This window comes from Pleurodeles waltl, chromosome 3_1, assembly GCF_031143425.1.
Source record: "Pleurodeles waltl isolate 20211129_DDA chromosome 3_1, aPleWal1.hap1.20221129, whole genome shotgun sequence".
Taxonomy (NCBI): Eukaryota; Metazoa; Chordata; class Amphibia; order Caudata; family Salamandridae; genus Pleurodeles; species Pleurodeles waltl.
In genome coordinates, this window is record NC_090440.1 from 1,324,240,376 (window position 1) to 1,324,263,493 (window position 23,118).

Here is a 23,118-nt window from a genome sequence, read left to right on the forward strand (position 1 = left end):
GGAGACCGAAGGTCCTTTCAACAATTCTCCTGGTATGCTCATGACCATCATTATACCTATTCACAGCACCTGTCCTTGGATTTCTTACAGGGGTCAAGAGGCAGGACAGGTTTGGGTAGCCAGAGTTACCTGCAAGAAGTGAGGGACAAACATTAGCCTTGAACAAAGTCATGGGGGATGACTCCTGAAGGCATACACTGACATGCATTGAGGGGGATTCAGGCTCACATATAACCCACACCCTGTGCCTCTGTAGTTGTGCCATCACATGTGGGATGCTGCTATTCCTCAAGACGAAGATGTCATTCACCAACCCAGGATACTTGGCAGTGACGTAGGAGATGTACTGGTCAGCCAGGCACACCATTTGGACATTGAAGGGCCTATTTATACTCTGTCTGTGCCGAATGTGCGTCCAAATTTTTGACGCACATTCAGCGCAAACCTTGCCCCATATTTAAACTTTGACGCCCGAGCCCGCAGACGTCAAAATCCCGCCGTGTGCGTCTTTTTTTGGATGGGGCAACCCGCCTTGCGTTAATCATATGCAAGGTAGGCGTTCCCATCCAAAAAATGACTTAAACGGCCGTGCGTCGTATTTATCCTTTTGGGCAAAAATGCTGCACGGCCGGGAGGAGGAGCCGGAAAATGACGCACAGCCCGATTTGCGTAAAAAATTAACGTCTGGGTCAGGGCAGGCGTTAAAATGGGGCAAACACACCTGTATTTAATCAGAACACACAGAAGCAACAGCAGAGCAGCAGAGCAGCAGATCAGCAAAAGGGAGACATGGAGGTGCTTCTCATCCAGTGTGCACGCAGACGCAGAGCCCAGCAACAATGAAGCAGCTACCACAACACCAGCAGGGACCCCAAAGGCAGCGCAGAAGGTAGGAGAGGATATTCCGCACCAGAACAACCCTTCATGGCCTCAGGGAACATGACATCATCCAGAGGTACAGGTTGAACTGGCAGGCCATTCAGCAGCTGCTGCGCAACATTGAGCCACAGTTGCCACCCACCTTGCTGACACCCCGCACCGTCCCAACAGAAACCAAGCTGCTTGTCGTACTTCACATGCTGGCAAGTGGCTCTTTTCAAACAACTGGTGCCCTGGTTGCCGGAATATCACAGCCATCATTCTCTGCCCTTTTGCCCAAAGTACTGGATGCCATCATTGGACTAACACCCCGCCACATCTGCTTCCCTAACACACTGCAGAAGCAGCAGGAAACAAAAAAGGGGTTTTACCTCATTAGTGGCTTCTCACATGTCCTTGGTGCAATCAACTGCACACATGTACGTCTTGTGCCACCTGCTGCAACGGAACACCTTTACTGCAACAGGAAGCACACACATTCCATCAATGTGCAGGCCATTGTCGATCAGCAAGGATTGATCACCAACATCGTGGCAAAATATCCTGGGAGTGTCCATGACTCCTTCATTTTCCGTATGGCAATGGACTACTTGTTAGTAAGTACAGAAACCTACTTGTATACACACTGCACAGCAACCCTCTAGGACACACAACACATACACCACAACAGAAACATGTCGACAGGATCACACTGAGGTTGTGACATCGCTAGCCATGTTTCATAGGTCACCATTGAACCTGTCACACATCTGAAATTAGTGTACAGTCTAATGTTAAGAGGTCAATGATCACAACGTTTGGAGTGGTTTGCCTAATTGTCACCTTGCAAAATGTAAGCGTCTCAATGATGTTTAAATTAATCCATTGCATAAGTCTAAAGGTATGGGATGTCCAGGGTACATTGATGTGAACGTGTTAACAACACTGTCAAATTGAACCTGTGTATGGAACTATCATCTCACCCCCAGTGAAGACACAGGGACACCTGTATCCCAAGTCACAATGCTAGGGAGTGCACACTGTACTGCAAATCCCAAAACATACTGCTGACAACCGGTCAGCAGCTAAACACTTGTTCAGCCAAGGAAACAACACAATGCAGATGGTACATCCTACAAGCCTAGGATGCAACACAATAACAGAAAAGAGTCACAGACAACACAAGACACCTACTGCCATGCAAGGTGATGTCAATGGGGCAAGCTACATCAACATGATCCCATTCATTTTCTCTTTCAGCTGATCAGGGGTATGGGATCCAGCCATTGATAATGACACCATTTGGCAACCCAAGCACTGCAGCAGAGCATGCCTACAATGACACACATAGGAGGACACGCAGCAAAGTCGAGAGGACCTTTGGCATCCTCAAGTCGAGATTCAGGTGCCTCGACATCACTGGTGGTAGCCTCCTATATTCCCCTGAAATGATCTGTAAGGTCATTCTAACATGTGCCATCCTGCACAACATTTGCATAAGAAGGTACATTCCCCTCTTGGAACCAGAGCCACACATGCCTGAAGAGGAGGAAAAGGAGGAAGAGGAGGACGGTGGCCTGCAACATGAGGGGGAACAACAAAACACGGCTGCTGGAGTGCATAGGCACCAACATATCGTGAACAATTTCTTTTTGAAATAATCACCATCACCACTGTATTAACTAATGTAAATACACACCGATAATAATCACCATAACATGGTCTGGCTAATCATTTTTGCTCACCTTTATCTCTAACTATCAGAAAAAGAGTGTAGCCTCATACAGCAGTCACATACACAAACACTGTAAATGACATATATCCTGTACATTTCACCTTTGAAGGGCAATAGCAGAGGACCACACCTATTTCACACATACATGTTGGAAGCATGGTTCATCGCAGCATATGGCACACAACTAAGACACCATCACTCAATAAGGGGAAAACAAGCCTCATACATGAGGCAGTTGATGTGCTATTGCATTGGTAACAGGAATGTATGACCAGACCCTTGACAGCAGTAAGTTCAACTGCATCCGGTCTTTGCAAGGACTATCTGTGACTAGAGTTCCACATAAGCAGAACATAGACAGCACAAGTGCCACACATATGACAAGCATTGCGCACATGACATTCCATGTACATGTCAGCCCATTTCCTAACTCCTGACACACCCATGCTCCTGGTCACAACCCACCTGTCTGAAGAGGTCCCTGGAATAGTAATATGTGTACCCTGATATTCCCTCCTCTACACACACAGACAAACAATAGTAATCCAGTGTGCTACACCTTTCCTATGGTATACCATTGTCATAGTACAACTGACTGCATGGACGTCAGGTCAATTAATACACTGGCTTGTAGTTACTAAGCCCTGTTAGCACCTGTAGATTGCTTCCCATGTGAAAGGTACTGTTGGCCATTTGAATTCAAATCTCACATACAGAACTTGTGAGAAACAGATGCAGCACACACCTGTGATCAACTCCATGCACACCACCCATCTGAACATGCACTGCCCCTGCTGATGCCTAGAACAGCATAGAAGTTGCCATTATGTCAAATACACCGTTATGCATTGCTAGTAATTAAGCTGTGTAACACAGCCCTTGGGTTCATGTGTCACCTTCAAAAACACAGGACATACACAGTTTTCTATGTCAACTGTCTTGCTCTTCCTCCGACCAGTCTTAGTCAGACCACTGATTATGTAACTTGTGAAACTGCTGGATCCTGATTGACCCTGCATCCTGTCAGCCTGACTGGCACCTGTCTGTGCGTTATCCTAAAGATTCCTTGTGGCTACATATGCACCACACTTGCTTTACCAAACCTCTCATTCCTCAGAGGGTATTTTGTCATGTGCTTCATCAATGCATACCCACATACATTGTATAGTATCATCTGCCTTTTAATTGTACCATATTTGTTAAATTGTCTTTGAATACCAAAATCATGGCCCATCCCTTGTCTGGGTCTCATGTATGCATGAACGACAAAGTGTGACAGTGTACCAGGGCCGTATGCAGGAATTGGGTACGGTGCCTCCAGCAGGACCAGCTACTTCTGATAATGTCCATGAAAAGTCCACACGTTAGGACCCTGAAAGTTCACACGCTGAATCACATTGCTCACAACATATTGATGGGCCGTGCGTGGTGAATAGCTGCGAGAATAATCAGCACAGAGGCTATGATGTTCCCAGATGCAGTGGGAATTTAAGAGGCCAACTGTGTACAAATGTTGTAATGACACCTGCTGGAACATGACACCTGAGGCATTATCTCACTCAGCACACCAAGGCTGCCCTGTTGACAGTCTCATAACACGTCTTCAGTGACAGGGTGGGACCATCCCCATGTAGGTTCTCATGTCCTCATTGACTTTACTCACATTGAACTCCGAAGGATGCTTAGTAGATACAGGAATAGCTGCCACTGACTCATGATGAAACTTGGACGTAACTGTGACAAAATACACCCCTAAAAATATACAGGATCAACATTGGACCACACACATGAACAAGACACCTCTGTGCAATTGATCACTGGAAAAATGTGGACACGTGCTGCCTCGTCTGCTGGTCCACCACAGCCACTGGAGAGTTGTGGCCCAGTTATATGACCTCAACTGTGGCGTCATATTACATTTGTGGTTCACCTTTGGCTGTCTGGGCCAATTACATGGTACCTACTTTGTCTATGCATGTGCCAGACTCACTGTGGGATTCACCAACAAGTGCCTAGGAAGCAGTTACCAAAAATCTAGGACATGAGATGGGCAACTTGTGGACCATTGACATGAACAAGCGTCTGCCATCTATCTGGTGCATGCTTTGTCATTTGTGGTGTCTACGTTACCCAAAATCTTGGAAGTGCACACAACGGATGTTGCTACATGTATGACTAACACATGTCCTCTCTCATTTCCACAATGACTTGCATCTAAGGTTTGGACACATTGACTTCACATTCATACAAGCATATTTGCAATAATGCATCTTGTGATGCACACACACTGGGTCGACGAATACATTAGTAGCCACTGCACACACATTGAGCCATAGGCATTGAGGTATTGTATTCATGTGCGTCACCTTGCTATCCTCTCCTGATGCCAAACACGCCCAAATTGTGCAATACATATATGTGGGCCACACATATGGCCATCTAGTGCGTCAAAATCCTGTTAAGGAAGTAGCGGGTCATGGTCCGCTGAAGTATGATGTCTCACATGTGAACATACACCATCAACACCAAAGTGGGTGCAATCAGCCTATCTCAGTTGTGTCCCAAATGTAACATAACATTAAAATGGAAATAATCCCCAAAACCAGTTCATGCCCTGAAATTTCGACGTTTTTATTGTTATGCGTCATATTTTTTCACGCATACAGATTGTGGGTCATATTTTTCGAAGCACAGGAGTGAAAATTAGGCTGCATCCAAATAATTGTAAAGACTATTTACTATTATTTGGATGCGGCCTAATTTTCACTCCTGTGCGTCGAAAAATATGACGCACAATCTGTATACGTGAAAAAATATGACGCATAACGATAAAAACTGTGGCCATTTTATGCAGGAAGTGATGTAATAGGATATCCTGTTTACAGATTATGTACAGTGGGTGTACTTTCACTTTCACTTTGCAGTCTGTGAATCTTCTAGACTGTGTGGCTGTGTTCAGAGTGTTGTCCAGTGATTTTGTGCTTTTGTGTCCTGTGTGCTACCTTACTTGTTAATTTGTGAAATAAATATTGTTGTTGTATACTGTCTGAGTGTGTTTTGTTTACAATTGTCCGGTACTGTATTGTATTTGTTGTTTGTGCGAGTCTGTTGTGGGTAGTGCTAGTTTGGGGATAGTTGGTCTCTTTTAGTTGTTAAGTTTACTTATTTTTTGTACTTCTACTTTCCCCCTTTTCTCCTTTCTTCTTCTTTATTCCCTATTCCCCTTTTCGGTGCTGAGATGTTGGGTAGGCTACGTCTTGGCAGGATGGGTGAGGAGGAGCTTGGGGGGTTTATATGGCTGGTGTGCCATTTCCTCCCAGTCATGATCGAGGCAGGGGGCAGGGTGATACAGGGGTATCACACTGAGGTGCGATGAATCCGGTAGGAAAAGGTGCTGCATCACTTGCAGCGCATGTATGGGAGCCAGAGGAATGACCACCAGCTGAAGCACCGCTGGGCTGACATCATCACCAGGGAGCAAGATCTGCTGGACCACCTGGGAATAGTGATTGGTGGCACTGTTGGTGAGTAGAAATCATGTAAATCTGCACAAAAAAAAGCTCTATAGTGACATCAGATGATTTGTACAATATCTGCCGGCTAAGTTGCTGATTGTGTGGAATGCTGCGGAAACATACAGGGTCATTGATGGACTATGTGAAATGCCACCATTGCTAGCTGTCAGGAAGCACGTGCTCTGCAAACTTAGCGAATACTTTTGCTTAATGTAATTTGGTGCCGCCTTTGTGTCAGACAGCAACACAAAATAGGAGCCAATCATGTCTATATAGGTCACATTTGCCAGTGAAGATCTGCTGGACCACCTGGGAATAGTGATTGGTGGCACTGTTGGTGAGTACAAATCATGTAAATCTGCACATAAAAAAAGCTCTATAGTGACATCAGATGATTTGTACAATATCTGCTGGCTAAGTTGCTGACTGTGTGGAATGCTGCGGAAACCTACAGGGTCATTGATGGACTATGTGAACGACCACAATTGCTAGCTGTCAGGAAGCACGTGCTCTGCAAACTTAGGGAATACTTTCGCTTAATGTAATTTGGTGCCGCCTTTGTGTCAGACAGCAACACAAAATAGGAGCCAATCATGTCTATATAGGTCACATTTGCCAGTGAAGTATAGATTTACTAAAATATTGGCAACCTTTGTTGATGCAATAGCTAGTCTGACTTTAGAAACACTACATGATGCAGAAAATGAGTGCTGGCTTCACGTCAATTGATGATAGTGAGTGAGCGTAGCATATATAAACTGTATTAACATGAAATGTTTATGAATTAAGGTGTGATGATGTCGCATAGAAACTATAATAATAGCAATTTTGCTTAGACGTGCGCTTGAATTGTGACCACGAAGAGTGGCCACCAATGTATACGCAAACTAATAATGATGATCAAAATGTTTATGTTACGTTCAAATGAGCTTATACTAACATTTGCGTTATTAAATCTGTATTGAAAACCTCATAGGCCTTAAGTTAGCATGAGCTGCAGCTTAGCTGCTTGGCTCTCATATTAAATGCATTTTTCTATTCTTCAGTGTGCTGACTCACAAAGGGCCATGACCCTGTTTATTATTTTCTCTTCAACTTGGAAGATGAATGTAACCATGTTAAGATCCGTTCTCACCATCTCCCCTCGTCCACAGACTAAATGTTAAAAGTGAATTGAAACAGTGTAGATTAATGTAATGTACAAGGTCATTCAAACCGGTGAAGACAATGGAACTGCTGACCAAAAGATGTGCAAAGAATTACAGGAGGATGAAATCACACCGGACGTGCCATTTCTGAAGACGTCAATTATAAGGACCAATCAAAAACTTGTAAAACAATATGGGGTGAAGATTAGGATTACCTAATGCTTAATTTGATAGGTTAAAGATAGTGGGGTATAACAAATGACCAATAGAATTTTGGGGGAATGTACTACGAAAAAGGGATAAAAACCCATGTCACGAGAAGTCATTTAGAATTAGGTAGGGAATGCTATTGATTTTATCCAGAAACTCTGTCACTCTGTTTGGTGACTTTTTGGTTTACTTAAAACCATCCTCGCCCTTAGACTGCCCATTTACACTTTACCTCCTTATGAGGGAAGTGCCCTTTTGCCCCAGAGCTGAGTTCTGACTGATGGCGATTTGACTGATGTCCTGAAGACGAAGACTGAACCTGTGTGCTGACCTAATCCTTGGAGGGTAATTATGACAATGCATTTGTAATTTGTCTGTTTGGTTTTCCTTTCTAGGTACCAACTGCTTGCTTTTGACAGAGACCTTAGCTAGATGTTTTCCAAATTGGTGTTCTAAATTGTTTTGCATGAAGCCCAACATGCTAATGCTAATCAGTGGTTAGGACAGGTGTTCACCAAAACTGACGCAAATAGACAAACGACCGAGACTATGCTTTGTTGAAACTGACGCAATTTTGACACTCTGCTAAACTTGATCTATGTTCACGCCTTTTTATGTTCTGATGTTTGTGATTCTCGCTTTAATGAAAGCTTATCAAAGTTGCCATATTGTGACTATGCTATTATGTTTCTTGGTGTTGAGATTAACGCATTTACTATTAGATTGTAATTAATAGGGAATAAAAATCATAAAATTCTACTAAACAAGGTGTGGTTATTCATGGATGAAAGGTCATGGTAGTGTCTTTGAATTGATTAATGACTTTGACTAAAGTAAAATGCATTGTCGTGATAGATATTGATGACATTATTGATGTATTGATTGATATATTGATTAGCTATCTCGTCCTACGGTGTCTCTCAACTGGGTCAAAAGATTCATTGGCCTAAAACGAGTCCTGATGTGTAATAAAATATCATAAAAGGATGCGCTTACAGTTCCGGTAGCAGAGCGACGGTTTTGCCCTTTGGGGCCCCTAGGACGGAGAATCATTGTTTAAATTGTTTTTCTGAGATAATGCAAATTGGAGGTATGATGTGTTTCTAAATTCACCATGACTTTACCGGGATCTGGGAGCCTGCCTAAGTGAGTTGGGAATGTTCTCGGCGTCATAGCGTGTGTGGTATAGGGTTTTGCGCTTGCTCAGCTTATGCCTTTTTGCAGGTGATTGTGAAATCTGTGTGTATTTAGGCCAGGTAAATGTTGTTTTAGTAGGAATGGGCGTACTCCACAGGACTCCACAGGATGAGAGTAGGGAAGTAGGTGTACTTCATACTTCATTGTGCTCAAAAGTATCCACGTGGTTGGTTGTTCATGTACGGACCCGTCGTGGTCTAAGGAGTATATTGACAAGTGTAGGAGACACTTGGGTTTATGTTGTAATCTGTGCGGTTTAATAGGTCAATCGGGCGTGGTTGACAAGTCGAGTTTGAGTCAAAATGTATGTGTGAAACCTTCGATGGAGATTTGTCAAGTTCTAAAGTGCACTAGGACGAACCATTGACAAGTCGAGAGTAGGATTTGCGGGTCGAATTCTGCCTGCGTATGCGGGAATTGAGAAGGAGAGAGTAGCGGCCGAGGCTTCAAGTGAAATCTCTGTAAAATTCTGAAGTGAATGTGTTACCCTTCCTGTAGTAAACCGGCAGATTTGTGTTGTTGTTAAGGTGCTCGCAGTAAAATTTTGCATTAGTTTGGTGTGAATCCAGTAAGGGGCGGACGACCCGCAAGACTTTGGGGGTCATTCTGACCCCGGCGGTCAGAGACCGCCGGGGCCAGGGTCGTCGGGAGCACCGCCGACAGGCCGGCGGTGCCCCGCAGGGCATTCTGACCGCGGCGGTTCGGCCGCGGTCAGATGCGGAAAACCGGCGGTCTCCCGCCGGTTTTCCGCTGCCCTTGTGAATCCTCCATGGCGGCGGAGCGCGCTCCGCCGCCATGGGGACTCTGACACCCCCTACCGCCATCCTGTTCCTGGCGGGTCTCCCGCCAGGAACTGGATGGCGGTAGGGGGTGCCGCGGGGCCCCCGTAAGAGGGCCCCACTTTGTATTTCAGTGTCTGCTATGCAGACACTGAAATACGTGACGGGTGCCACTGCACCCGTCGCACATACCCACTCCGCCGGCTCCATTCGGAGCCTGCTTCCTCGTGGGGAGGGGCTTCCCGCTGGGCTGGCGGGCGGCCTTCTGGCGGTCGCCCGCCAGCCCAGCGGGAAAGCCTGAATGGCCTCCGCGGTCTTTCGACCGCGGAGCGGCCATATGGCGGTTCCCGCGAGGCGCTCAATCAGAATCACCCCCTTTGTCAGCTCCAGTTTGTGAGTGTGACGTCAGTGGTGCCGCGCTGAGATAGGTTAGTTGTCGAGAGGGGTCGCGCACCAATTGGCTGCCGTCCGTGAGGGGCAATAGGTTAAGAAAGGTGGGTGATGAGTGTCCTGGGAATTAAAGTCACTTTCTGATTAAATACAAATAAGAGAAAACGTAAAAATGAATTTTGTCAAGGTTTTTTAAGAGTGCTCTGAAAGGAGACGCATACATTATGGTGAGTGAAGGGGAGCCTACACCACCTGAGGGTACTCCAGCTTACATAGTTATGGAAGAAAAAGGTGTTGCGCCTTGTTTATGGATGAAACAGTGGCGCAAATTAACAGAGAAAGAGGGATGTTTGGCATTCCCAGAACATGGGGCGTTCAATACAAGGGTGCTAGAGAATTTGAGGTGGATGTTAAGCGTACAGAAACCACCTCCGAGGCCAGCTCAGTATGAGGCTTTAGTGATTTGGGATCTAATGGCTCTTAAACAGGGACAAGAACAATTCCAAAGAAGAATAAAAAGAGCAGAAAAGACTTATGCAGAAGCTAGGTGGGATAATGAGAGCAAAATGTTGAGACGGGGAATAGTTGATGGATTGAAATTGTTCCCAGCAATAACACAGGGAGAAGAGACGCAGGGAAAGAAGGCCACCTGTAAAACAGACAAAGACTCTAATAAGCCTCAAGAAACTAAGAGACCTTGGGAAGAGGAAGACAATTGCATTGTTGTGATAAATATTGATGACATTATTGATGTATTGATTGATATATTGATTAGCTATCTCGTCCTACGGTGTCTCTCAACTGGGTCAAAAGATTCATTGGCCTAAAACGAGTCCTGATGTGTAATAAAATATCATAAAAGGATGTGTTTACAATAGCAATATGGCCCAGACATATGTCTCATGTGTGTCTGGTGAGTGCATAAGGAAAGCTTTTTTGGAAGTTCTATTAATGTTAGGGATTATTGTGGTCCTTCATCTTTTTGGATACATGTCAGATCTGGATTTAAAAACATCGGGAAACGGTGTAAGGTGCCCTCAGCTAACATCTTACACTGGTATTTGGAGTTTGTTGTGCCACATTCCAATTAGGGATGGCAGTCCAAAGGTATGCACATGGGTTCATATCTCTATGTTTGGTGCAAATCACCATTGCTGGGCCACATCAAATGAAGAAACTGTAACAACATGATGGCTTACAAAAGTCCTGCCCCTCTGTATATTGTACCTATGTGTCATAAATGTGTCATGGCCACATAGGCTTTTTGACTGGTAATGCAGTCCTCAAGTAACCAGGCTTTGAATGTCTCTCTTAGATGCACATGATGAAACGATTACACTCCATTATTATTCCTGCTCACTAATGAAGGAGCATGTTTGCCACCACATGATAGTGAGGGCCACTGCATGTGTACAGATATGTGTGTAATTGTCACAGGAGACCCATGCTATGTACATGTTAGCCGTGCTATATCAGATGCAGTATCATCATGTCTGAATGACTTTAATTACTTATGTCATCTTACACATTGTTTTTGTCTTTGGAATTGTTGGTCAGTGCACAGATTTTGAGCACATTTCTTCCTTCCATGCCTTACAGGTGAACCAGCACCCTACACTGTGGGAGAGGTGGCTTCATTTGAGGACCTGACCACTCCAGTAAGTGTTGATATGTCTGTTATGTGTTGTGTTTGCTGATGATGTGTGATGGACTCCTGTGTGTTGAACACATAGCAAGGTATGAAGCGCTGGCCAATCATTTGTCTTGTTCCATGAGTGGGATTTCAGTTTCTCACCATTTTTGAGTTGGCCAATGCTTATCCTATTGTATTATCTGGGGATTGTAGGTCATTCCTGTAGGCCCCGCAATGAGAACTGGGGTGAGTCATGTGGATAACACTTGTATCAACAAGAGTCACACTGGAACTCATCTCAGATTTATACTGCCTGTGACCCACATTCTCCCAGATTGGGACTGCAAATCGCTTTCCAACAGACTTCTGCTTCCCTATTCACCAAAGTACTTATTAAAATGTAGGTTGAACTTCCTAGCAGCATGTAGCTCCACATGTAGTGCTACAAGTATGTGGCACTTGAGTGCAATGGCCTAGGTCTGCATGCAAATCATGATCATGGGTGTTCTTGCAACTCTGTGTCTGTTGTAAGTCATGCCTTACTGGAAGTATATGATGTGGACAAAGGTCTGCATTTCCTGACATGTGTGGCGCTAGGATTGATCAAGGGTTTGCTGTCTCCTATTTGTTGACAGACTTTACCTGGGGTGTGTGTGTGTAGAGCCAAACACATGTCCAGCTTTCTATAGACTCCTGGGTATCCATGTTGTTTGGAATTGTTCGTTGTTTCTCCATCCCCCCACCCTCAAACACAGGCATGGGTTTGTGAATAGGGTACCTAGGACTGATGCTACCAGTATCTTACACAGACATGTGAATAAGTGAATGTTCGGTCTGAACCTAGTATACACACTCAGGTATGGCACATGAGTACTATACTAGCAAGTCCAATTACAACTTGCAGATCATGTGGTTTAGATTTCCATTCCGTACACTGACATCTGTAGCCCTGGCATTGGCAGAGGATGTGCAGAATGATTGTTAGCTGACAACTGGCAGAACTCAGATGCCAAATTAATGCCAGTTGTTACCCATCTTGTAGGGTTTGGATGTGCTATGTGTGATATGACCTTTGGAGGCTGCCTGCCATGTACTTCCTCAGGGACATTCAATGATCTGCATGATGATATGAGCTGTTACAAGTACAGTAGATGTACTGTCTGATTTACTTCTTGTGCCATTTCACACAATGCAGTTCCTAATGTAAATTGTTTGCCTTTGTCTTCACAGCTGCTAACATGACACCCATCCAGGTCCGTGAGTTCCAGAGGCGGGCTATGAGGTACCAACATATCCTGCTGGTAGAGTCGGGGTTCAGACGGATGGCCCGAAGATACCGGAACGAACGGGCCTCCGGAGCATGGAGGGCTTTCCCACAGGGTGGCCCTACTTTGCCCACCACAACCACCACCAGCACAACCACCACTTCCACCCAGGTGGCACCACCCACAGCTGGGACTGTTGTCCCAACGTCTGCAGTTGCTCCAGGCCCCAGCAGTGGAACACCTTCAGGGCAGCCCACAGGCATTGACTCCACATGCCCACACACATCCTCAGCCGGTACCCAGACTGCCCGAGCTGCTACAGTTGACCCTGCAGCTTTTCGGGTAATGGAAAGAAAAATGGACTGTGTGTTACAGAAAATCAGTCACCAGCAGCGGGATGTTCGACATGTGAACAGGCGTGTGCGGTCCATAAAGCAGACCCTCCGGAGAGCAAACCTCTAGACTTTTAATATGGACATGATTCCCTCCCCTCCCTCCTCTTTCCTTGTTCTTTTACTTAGTGGGCTTAGGGGGCTTAGTGTTAGGTTAGTATAGGCTGTTAGTTTAGTTAGTGTTAGTGGGTGGGGGTGGGGGGTCCTGATTCTTTCTATTTTTACTTTTTGAGTGGGTGGGTGGGTGGGTGGGGGGCTATGCTGGGGTTCTTGTGTGTTTACAAAACAAATAAAAAAATAAAAAATTTAAAAAAATTAAAAATATCAAAAATATATATATTTGTTTAGAATAGTATAGTATGTGTTCAGGTTAGTATCTGTTGTCCTCCATGTGTCCCGTCTCATAAGAGGGGAGGGGGGTTGATGTTTAGAACATTTCGTTACAAGTGATAAGTAAGTTTAGGTTAGGTTAGTTAGGGACAGCTGTGGGTAATGAGTAGTTAGGGTAGATTAGGGTAGGTAAGACTTTTCCCCGAGTTTCCTCTTCTGTTATTACCGTTTAATAAATATATAGTGAACCCTTCTGTTGATCAGGGCCTTGGCATAAGTGTACATTAATTTTGTTTTATTACATTTGTGTCCTATGCTACGAACAAATCCCAACTGAGCTGTAAGATTGGCAGCTACCTAAGAGCTACCTTGCAAAGATTCCCCCATTCATTACAACCACCAATCACAGTTAATATGGATCCCAAAGTGTTTTTGTCAATAAGTATGTTTTCAAAGTCACAAACAGTGCTTCCAGATTTGGTATTGGGGGAACTGTTTTAGGTGTGACTGCAGTGTGATGTTCAAGGACACCCTTATAAGGTGAGTGGTCGTAAGCACTCTTGTAGTATTGTCTTCATGACTCACAGACATCATTTGTGACACTGTTCAGCATGATTACTTATTTGGATGTAAACTCAGACACCTTCATTCATGCAGTTTTTGGAGTGTTTGCTTAGATTTGTGGGCACTGTTATATGTGTTAGTATTGCATGGTGACAACATTTTGCTGCCACTATTTGATGACTTAGATATCCCTTGAGGAAGCATTGTTCTGTCCAACACAGCATGATGGTGTATGGTTTCTCACTTCATTAGATATTACCCTAAGGAAGGGCAGAGTATGATGCAATCATGGCCAGTGTGCAAATGTATCTGACTACATAATTTCAGGACAGTTGTATTGTCAAGCTATGTAATTTGACAGGAGTCACATTTCAGTTATCTACTGCATAGTTGATGTGTCACATTACACAGAGACAAAGTTGTTGTGTAAGTGCTATTTATTGAAAAGTGCTCTAGTGCTATATGTACATTGTCCATGATTGTGAGTCCATTATAGTGACATCTTCCATTGTGATCCTACACAAGTGGTAAAGGAAATGCTTTTGACATGCTGGGGTGATGTGTCAGAAAGTGCAAAGGGACAGGATTGCCAATGAGTAAGTGAGAGACAATCACTGGGCAGGATGACATGATTAACAGTGGTTTGCAGAACAGTCATTGAGTACAGATGTTGCAAGACTGGCATGTTACAAAGTACTGGACCTTGGTAATGGTTGGCCATGTGGCAGGGACTAGTGCTTCCGGGTACTTTTCTGTGTGAAGGTGATCTGTTCCATGTCTTCTTCTTCTGATGTGTGTGCTGCCTCCTCTGTCCTTGGTGGTGATGGTTGTGAAGGGGCAACACACACCTCAGTGTTAGAAAACGTGGAGTCAGACATCCCGGTCACTGCTACCTGTGAAGGTGTTAAGGGCAGAACTGCTGCAAAGAGGATCTGCTGATTCTTAAGAATAGCAGCCACATCACGATGGTAGGCAGCCAGGTCGTCCCTGAGGGGGTCATGATTGCATTCGTGCATGCAGTGGAAGGTTTGGGGTGCGAGGTGTTGTGGCAACTCCCTTACTGCAGTGGTGAATTCCCTGACAGTTTTTTGTAGTCCTTGCAGGATGGATGTTAGGGCTTGCTTAGCTGCTGCCTGATCTGCAGATGACATCATGCACAAACGCACCCCCTCTAGGCTGGCTGCCATAGTTTGCATCCCCACCCGCACATCATTGGCCAGCTCCCGCTGTACTCCAACTACAGTTCTCTCAAAGCTGGTGCCTCTGTCGTCTGAGTCCTCAGCTGTATTGGAGCTGGCAGGTCTTACAATTGGGGTGGTGGGTGGATCCTCTAAGATGGCTGCTTGTTCTGTGCTCCTCCTTGTGACTGAAGGTGGGGTCTGGAGGGTTCCAAGGACATCTTGGATGGTCTGCTGGGGAATGTTTGTCAGCTCGTCATCCATGTCATCAGGGTATTCCGGGACAGGCATATCGGCAGGAGATCCATTGTCCTCTGAAATGAAATGGGTACAATTAGTGTGTGTGTGTTGTGGCATTTGTGATGTGACATGCCTGCCTTGTGCTGATTTCACATTGTGATCTTGTTTCCTGTTCATTGCTCCAGTCTTTCAGATGGGCATTCTCCTAGGACTATGGCCCACCTGCATGTCACATGTATTGTATTAAGTTATTGGACTTGTCAGCATCATCTCCTCTAGTGTTGTTTTAGGCCAAATAATGAATTGCCACCTTCTTGTCCTACTCAAGCCTCCGTCTACATCCATTCTCATGTTGAAGCCTTTCACTGGCTGTGGGTGCTCTGATGGCACTGGCACCACACTTAACAATCTGGACCTGCCCCAGTCTCTGATCTTTCACAAGCACTTATATGTAGTTGACATGTAGCGTATCCTATGCATAGCATTGTTATGGCACGATATGGATGTTGGCATTGGTAATGTGTACAGCTGATGTTGGGGAATGTGTGGAGATTCGATTGCCCTGATAGTCGTAGCAGTGTCCTATTTCCTCCTCTGACTGTGCAGGTGTATGTCAGTGACCAGTTACAAGTGTCCTCCCCCTCAATGCTGTTGTCTGAGCAGTATGACATTTGGGATGTTGCATTGTGACCCAGTCACAGGATGGACCCTGACATATGCAGCATGGGTGTGACCTTAGTGCTGTGTAGCTCCTAATGTGGATGACATTGGCTGATGTTTGCGTCAACTATGGACATTCACATTTGACAGGACTGGAGCCTTTGTCTTGTTTTAGGGGATTGTTGAAGTTGTCATCCTCAACCCTCTAATTTAGGTGTGTATGATCCATGGGGATGATACTGCCATTGGCTACTTGAGCTGCACACAGAGCGGAGGTGGTCATGGCAACTGTTGTCACTGTTAAATTCCAGTTGTCGGTATGACTAGAGGTTGTTAATTGGGCCCTAGTTATTGTAGGGGGTATAGTGGGGGCATAGTGACGTGTGCCAGGATGTCAGTTTGACATTGTGCCCTTCCCTCCTGGCGTGGCTTTACCTTTGCTCCATCGTTGGCATGGCAACATGCCCCCATGGGACTGTTGTTGGTGTAGTGTTATGGTGTGCCCCAGCTTCGCTCTGTGCAGGCCATGCCCCCATGCCATACCACTTTACCCATGCCACTCCATGCATATGATGACTTCCATGCATTTTGTGGTCTCCCCCCTGCTTAGAGTTGACATTAGTGCATTATAATTCCCCATGCGACTTACCGTGCATGTGTGTTGTCTCCTGGTAGTCTGCACTGTCCTGCGCTTGCAGTCATGCCAGCGTTTCTTGCACTCGATGACTGTTCTGCGTACTTCTGTCACACTGTTAATCTTGTCAACAATTTGTTGCCATATTGCCTCTCTCCTACTGATTGGCAACTTTGAGGTGACAAACAGTTGGTGCTGGTGTTCCGTCACCTCTTTATCCAGAATTTCCTGTTCCTCAGCACTGAAGCAACACTTTCTTTTCTTCTTAAAAGTGTCCTGGTTCTTGTGTGGGTCATCCTGACTGGTTCCTGGTCTGTTGTCATCTTCCTGGGGTCTGTACAGGCATCTGGGATCCATTTTGGCTCTCCTCTGCTGAAATGGCTGTGTTCGTTGGGAATTTTGACGCATATCCGGTTTGCGGTGTCGTAAATCGACCCACAGTCATTTCCGCCGCGTTAACGTCATTTTGCTTTACGACTTGACACTGCGGTGTGCGTCAACAAAAATGACTTACACCTGTGGTCTGCGCCGCCGTACGTCAAAGTATAAATTTGACGCCCGCACGTCGCACCGAAATGGCGTTAGCCGGCAGTAACATTTTTAAATGCAAAACTGCGTCGGAGCAGTTTTGCTTCAACAAGTATAAATATGGGCCTCAATGAGTGGAAATTCTTCTCAGTCCTGAACACCTGTTCATTGGCACTGGGGGCTAATCCTATATGTGTTCCATCATTGGCCCCAATACCATGTGGTATATGTCCCAATGCATAGAAACCAGCCTTCCACTTGGGGAAAAGCGATGTAGCTGCACATGCATTTCAGCAAGGCAGACAGAACCCTTGCCAGCACCATTGAGAACATTGGCTGTGACGTTCCTGCAGCCAAGCCCACTGTCACTTGGAAAGATCAATTAGCCAGGAAATGGAGCACTGATAGGACCTGTACAGGAGGGGGGGTCGCAGAGGGATGACGGAGAGGAGATATCAGATCAGGCTCCAATCGAGCACACAGCTCTGTGATTGTGGCCCTGTCCAGTCTATAGGTGAGTATTATGTGCCTGTACTCCAGTGTAGCCAAGTCCACAAGGGGTCTGTACACGGGGGCTTGCCTCCTCCTCCTATTTCTCTGCAGTGGTAGGTACCTAAGGGACACAAGAGTGAGAAGGGAGTGATAAACAGAACAATGGAACCACCCCTTCAGTGTACATTGAGCAGGTATGTAACTAGACAATGTAAATGGCAATGTATATACAATTGACAGCAATGATGCAGTTTTCAATTTAACATGGCGAACGCCTGTCCTGTATGTAGGGACAGGGGGAAGTGATGTAACTCCACCGGTGTTGGGCGTCATGGCGGAAGGCAGACTTGCACCACCGTGCTATTCCTCATTGGCTAAAATGGGGGTCTATGGAGTACAGTATCCAATGAGGACCACCGGCTACGGTGATGTTGTACACCGCCTCAGACGTGACCGCCATTTTCTTACTCTAACCTCACTTGGTTCCTGACTTTCCACAGTACGACACCTCCACTTAGTGTGCTGCTGTGACCTGTGTCTGGAACCTGCCATGGCCCATGTGACAGGGGAAAGGCCCCTGCCTTCACTTCGGAGGAGTTGGAGCGCCTGGTGGATGGGGTCCTACCCCTGTATGGACAGCTGGATGGTCCTCCAGACCAACAGCTGAGTTCACCATGGGGACGATGCATGCGACAAGGCTGCATGGAGATGTGTGTGTGCCGGTAGTGTGTCATTTGGGTGGAGGGTATGGCTGGTAGTAGGGTACATATAGGGCTCCGGGTGATGTGTGTGTCTGATGAGGGGAATGGTATTTGTGGGCCATATGAGTGACAGGCTGGATTGTATGGTTCATGGTGTCCTCCTGTCTGTGTTTCCTCTGCAGGTCAGCACCCATCAAAAGAAGGGATTGTGGTATGCCATTGCCAAGGACGTGCGGACCCTGGGGGTCTACAGCAGGCGGAGCACCCACTGCAGGAAATAGTGGGAGGACCTGAGATGCTGGGCCTGGAAGACCACGAAGGCCCAGCTGGGGATGGTCTCCCAACAAGGGAGGGTTGCCGATCGGAACCTGAACCCCCTGATGGCCCGCATACTGGCGGTGGCTTACCCAGAGCTGGATGGGCGCTTGAGGGCATCACAGCAGCCACAAGGGGGTGAGTACAGTGTGTGTAACAACAATCTTTGTTGCCTGGCATAGAATCCTGGTGGTGGGTTTAAGTCAGTGGGTGCCCCTTAATGCCAGCTCATACATTGCTGAGTGGTCCAGCTCAGGGTAAATTGGTGAATAGCAAAATCTGCGTAGCTAGCTAGGGGGCAGGCTGTGTCAGACAGGGCTTTGTAGGTCCCAAGAATGGTGCAAATGGTGGTGGTTGGCTCACAGCCTGCTGTGGTACCTAGCCAATGGAATGCTGGTGTGGTGCATCCTGCTCAATCTTGGTCCCTATGTGTGATGGTGGTGTTGGTGCTGTAATTGACCATTGGCTTCCTTTCTTTCTCCCCCCATATTTTCTTCTGTCACCCTGTCCATGTGTGCATTAGCATTATCTGACTCTGAATCCTCCTCCGATGGGAGCTCTCTGGTAGTGGCGGACACCACTGGAGCCACCCCAACTACTGGTACAGCCGCCACCCACCAGTACCAGCGCCTCCCGCCCAGTAGCCCCCCACCAAGTTGCCTGTGCCGGCTCACACAGGAGGGTGGGCATCTCTTTCGCCCTTAGGCACCTCAGGCCCTGCCCCAGTCAGTCCTACTGCCCTCAGTGAGGAGGCTATTGACCTTCTGAGATCCATCTCTGTAGGGCAGTCAACCATAGTGAATGCCATCCAGGGTTGGCAACACAGATGCAGCAATGCAATGCCTACCTGGAGGGCATTCATGGTGGCTTGGCGGACCTACAGAGATCATTTCAGGGTCTGGCCTCCTCTCTGATCGCAGCCAGTGTCCCTGCTCCTACCATCCCCCCTCCAACTACCACTTCCCAGTCTCCTCAACCCCAACCCATCCCATGCACACATACAGATAAGCATGCACACAAAACATAACACAAGAGTGGCACAGACAAACCCAGGCAGCACACTTGAAGCCACAAGCACTCACACAAACAACAGACAGTTGCACACACAACAATATCCACTGCTGCCTCCACTGTCTCCCCCTCCTCCTCCTCCTCCTCCCTCACAGTCACATCCACACTCACACCTGCATGCACTGAATCAAGAGCTACCACCACCGCCTCATACAGCACACCCACCTCACTTGCAGACACTTCCACAACAGTTATCCACACGTCCTGTTTGTCCTTTCCCACCCTGTCTGCCCCCTCCTAAGAAACACAAATGCTCGCACTCAGACACCCAACAGCCATCCACCTCACTATGCACACTATTCATACACCTGCACCCAAGTCCAGCAAACGTACACCCCCTACAACCACTATTGCAAGCTCCACTCCCATCCCTCCACCCACATCCCGCCCTAACATCCCTAAGAAGCTTTTCCTTGCCCATCTTAACCTCTTCGCCCCCTTCTCCCCCATCCTGCCCATAAAGGCAGGTTCCCAATGACCCAGCACCTCAGCCAACCTGTCTGCCACTGCTCCCACCAAGAAATCTGCTGCTGGCACTAAGGGGCCTCTGAGTGGGACGGTAGCCACTCTCAGTACGACCACACCTCTGCCCCACAAAAGGAGGTCTAGGGTGGTGAAACCTAAGGGACAGAGGATGAGGTCAGTGGAGGCACCTCCTAGACCTGGAGGCAAGGACACAAGTCACATGACTGAGGCCAAGGGTGCCCGTCACAAGAAAGAACCCAAGTATCTCCCTCCACCACCTGGAACCAAGAAGCCCCCTCCACCACCTGACGGCATGTAGCCCACCCTCCAGAGACTGTGGCCTAACACTCCCCTCCAGTGACTATTGGGCAAGGAGCCCCCTTCAGAACCAGTGGGCATGATACCCACTCCAGAGACTGTGGCCTAACGCTCTCCTCCAGTGGCTATTGGGCAAGGAGTCCCCTCCAGAACCAGAGGCCATGATACCCACTCAAGAGACTGTGGCCTTACACTCCCCTCAGTGGCTATTGGGCTAGGAGCCCCCCTCCAGAACCAGTGAGCATGATACCCACTCCAGCTGAGGTGCCCTGCAACTCCCCTTTCCGCTGAGGTTCCTGCCCATTTTCATCATGATGCCCCTGAACAGTGGAGTCCGGATGATGTCAGGAGTCAAGTTGGGGCTTGGACTATGCCCTTTGGCCATGTGGCCCTTTGATACTTTGGACTGGCCATTGGTCCAACCTGTACATTGCCATCTGCATTTTGATTTCATAATTCATTATGGTGGCTGTTGGCAGCAAATTACAGTGTTCGTATTTCAGATGTTTGTCCTTGCATTATTTGCTTGTGGGTCCTATAACTGTCGATGTACTGTGCAGCTGGTTGTGTGTGTTTGTATGGTGTGTGTTATGCGTGTGTGTGTCACTCCCCTTTTCCTCCCTCTCTCCCATGTATGCTAGGTGGCTATACTCACCGTCGTCGTCTTCATTGGCATTGGTGCTCCAGGACAGCCATGGCGTGGTAGAGCATCAGGAAGACTTGGAGTTTCCGTCACATGGCAGCTGCAGAGTCCTCTGTGTCCCTGATGGTGAGTCTTTCATTTTCTGTGATGTGTTTCCGCCAGGCTTTTGATGGCGTTGCTAACGCCCCAGAAATCCTGCCGGTTTGCTATGTCATAATATGGTGGGCGGTACCTTGACTTACACCTGGCTGTAGGTGGCTACCGCCGTGGTTGGTGGTGTTAACACCCTGGCGGTTGGTGTGGTACATAGGCTGTCTATGGGAGGTCTCACCGGCATGGTCATAATTTGGCAGTAGTTACCACCAGGCTGTTGGTGGTAATACCACCACTTTTACAGTGGCAGTCAGTACATCCCCAATGTCATAATGACCACCATTATCTTTTGTAAAAAAAATTAAGATTACTAAGATATTGTTGTATATTATCCTTGTAATATATATCTTTTTAAAGTGTATTTTGTGTATGTTATTTTTGCATTAATATTTGTATTTGTATTTCAAATGTTTCCATTTTTGTATAATAATGTTAGGAGGTGGGAGTTTGTTTTTTAGGGGAATAGCGTGGAGATGAATTAAAACTTTTATTTTATAAAGTTGCTATGATTAAAATTGTTCTTTGACTTTTCTTTTTAAACGTCAGAATAATTATTTTCTCTATTGATATATACATTTGTTATACATTTATTTTTTGATATTTAATTATTTTAAATACATTTTTATGTATAATGTTTTTACATATTTATAGCAATTTTCATGTGTTTTATGAATATAATTTTGTAAAACATGTGTGATTCCTTGTCACATATAGTTTTCTAAAAAAAACCCAATGTATTCCTCTAATTTTAATATCAATTTTGCTTTAAAAAAAAGGTGTTTTTGTAATATATATTTTTATTGGGAATCATACATTTATGAAATGTTATTTAAAGATGTGTAATATCATTAATTTTCTTCATTTTTTAATAACACATTTATTATTGATTTTGACATATTTATATTTATAAAAAATGAAGATATATTAAATATTTGTTTTTTGGTACTACTCCAAAATGGTTTCTTCAAAAGTAATGTTGCTAGTGTATTGTATATCATAATTGCGTGAGAGCAGTTAATTACAAACCCTAACAGTTCAGCACTGTCCCAAATGTTGTTAAGTTTGAAGAGGGATGGCTCCAAAAAGTAAGCTCATATCATGAAAAGTTTAATACTTTCCCAAATATGGTTCATTTTGGAGTGGGAATCGCATATTTTTACACCCAAAGTCCAACAGTTTTTCCAGTGTAGTTAGATTTGAAGTGGCAATAGTAAATTTGAAATAGATAAAGTTCAACACTCTCCCCACTGTTGTTCATTTTTAGGAAGGGATAGTAAATATGACATCGCCCAAAGTACAAAATTTACCCCAATGTGGGTAAGTTTGGAGTGGGAATAATAATTCTGACAACTGATCTATGCCGTAGCTGTAACTGTACTTCGGAAACTCTAGTACATTTCATGTTCATTTGTCCTGCCTATGGGATAGCTCGGTGAAAGTGGATTCACCCAGCTTGTAGGAATATGGGCATGAGACATTGTAAAGATGCATTAAGACTGATGATGAGAGATACCCCCACTTTTTTAATCTGTGCGGTCAGCAATTTCCTTGCGGCCGCATGGCACATACGTATATGCCTCTTAAAAAGCCAAAATTATCTGTCCTTAAGTGATTATAGTTCTTAAATATATTTATACATTGATCTTATACAATAATTGTATGATTATCGTGATCCATCGTTAGTTGCATATAGGATGACAATGA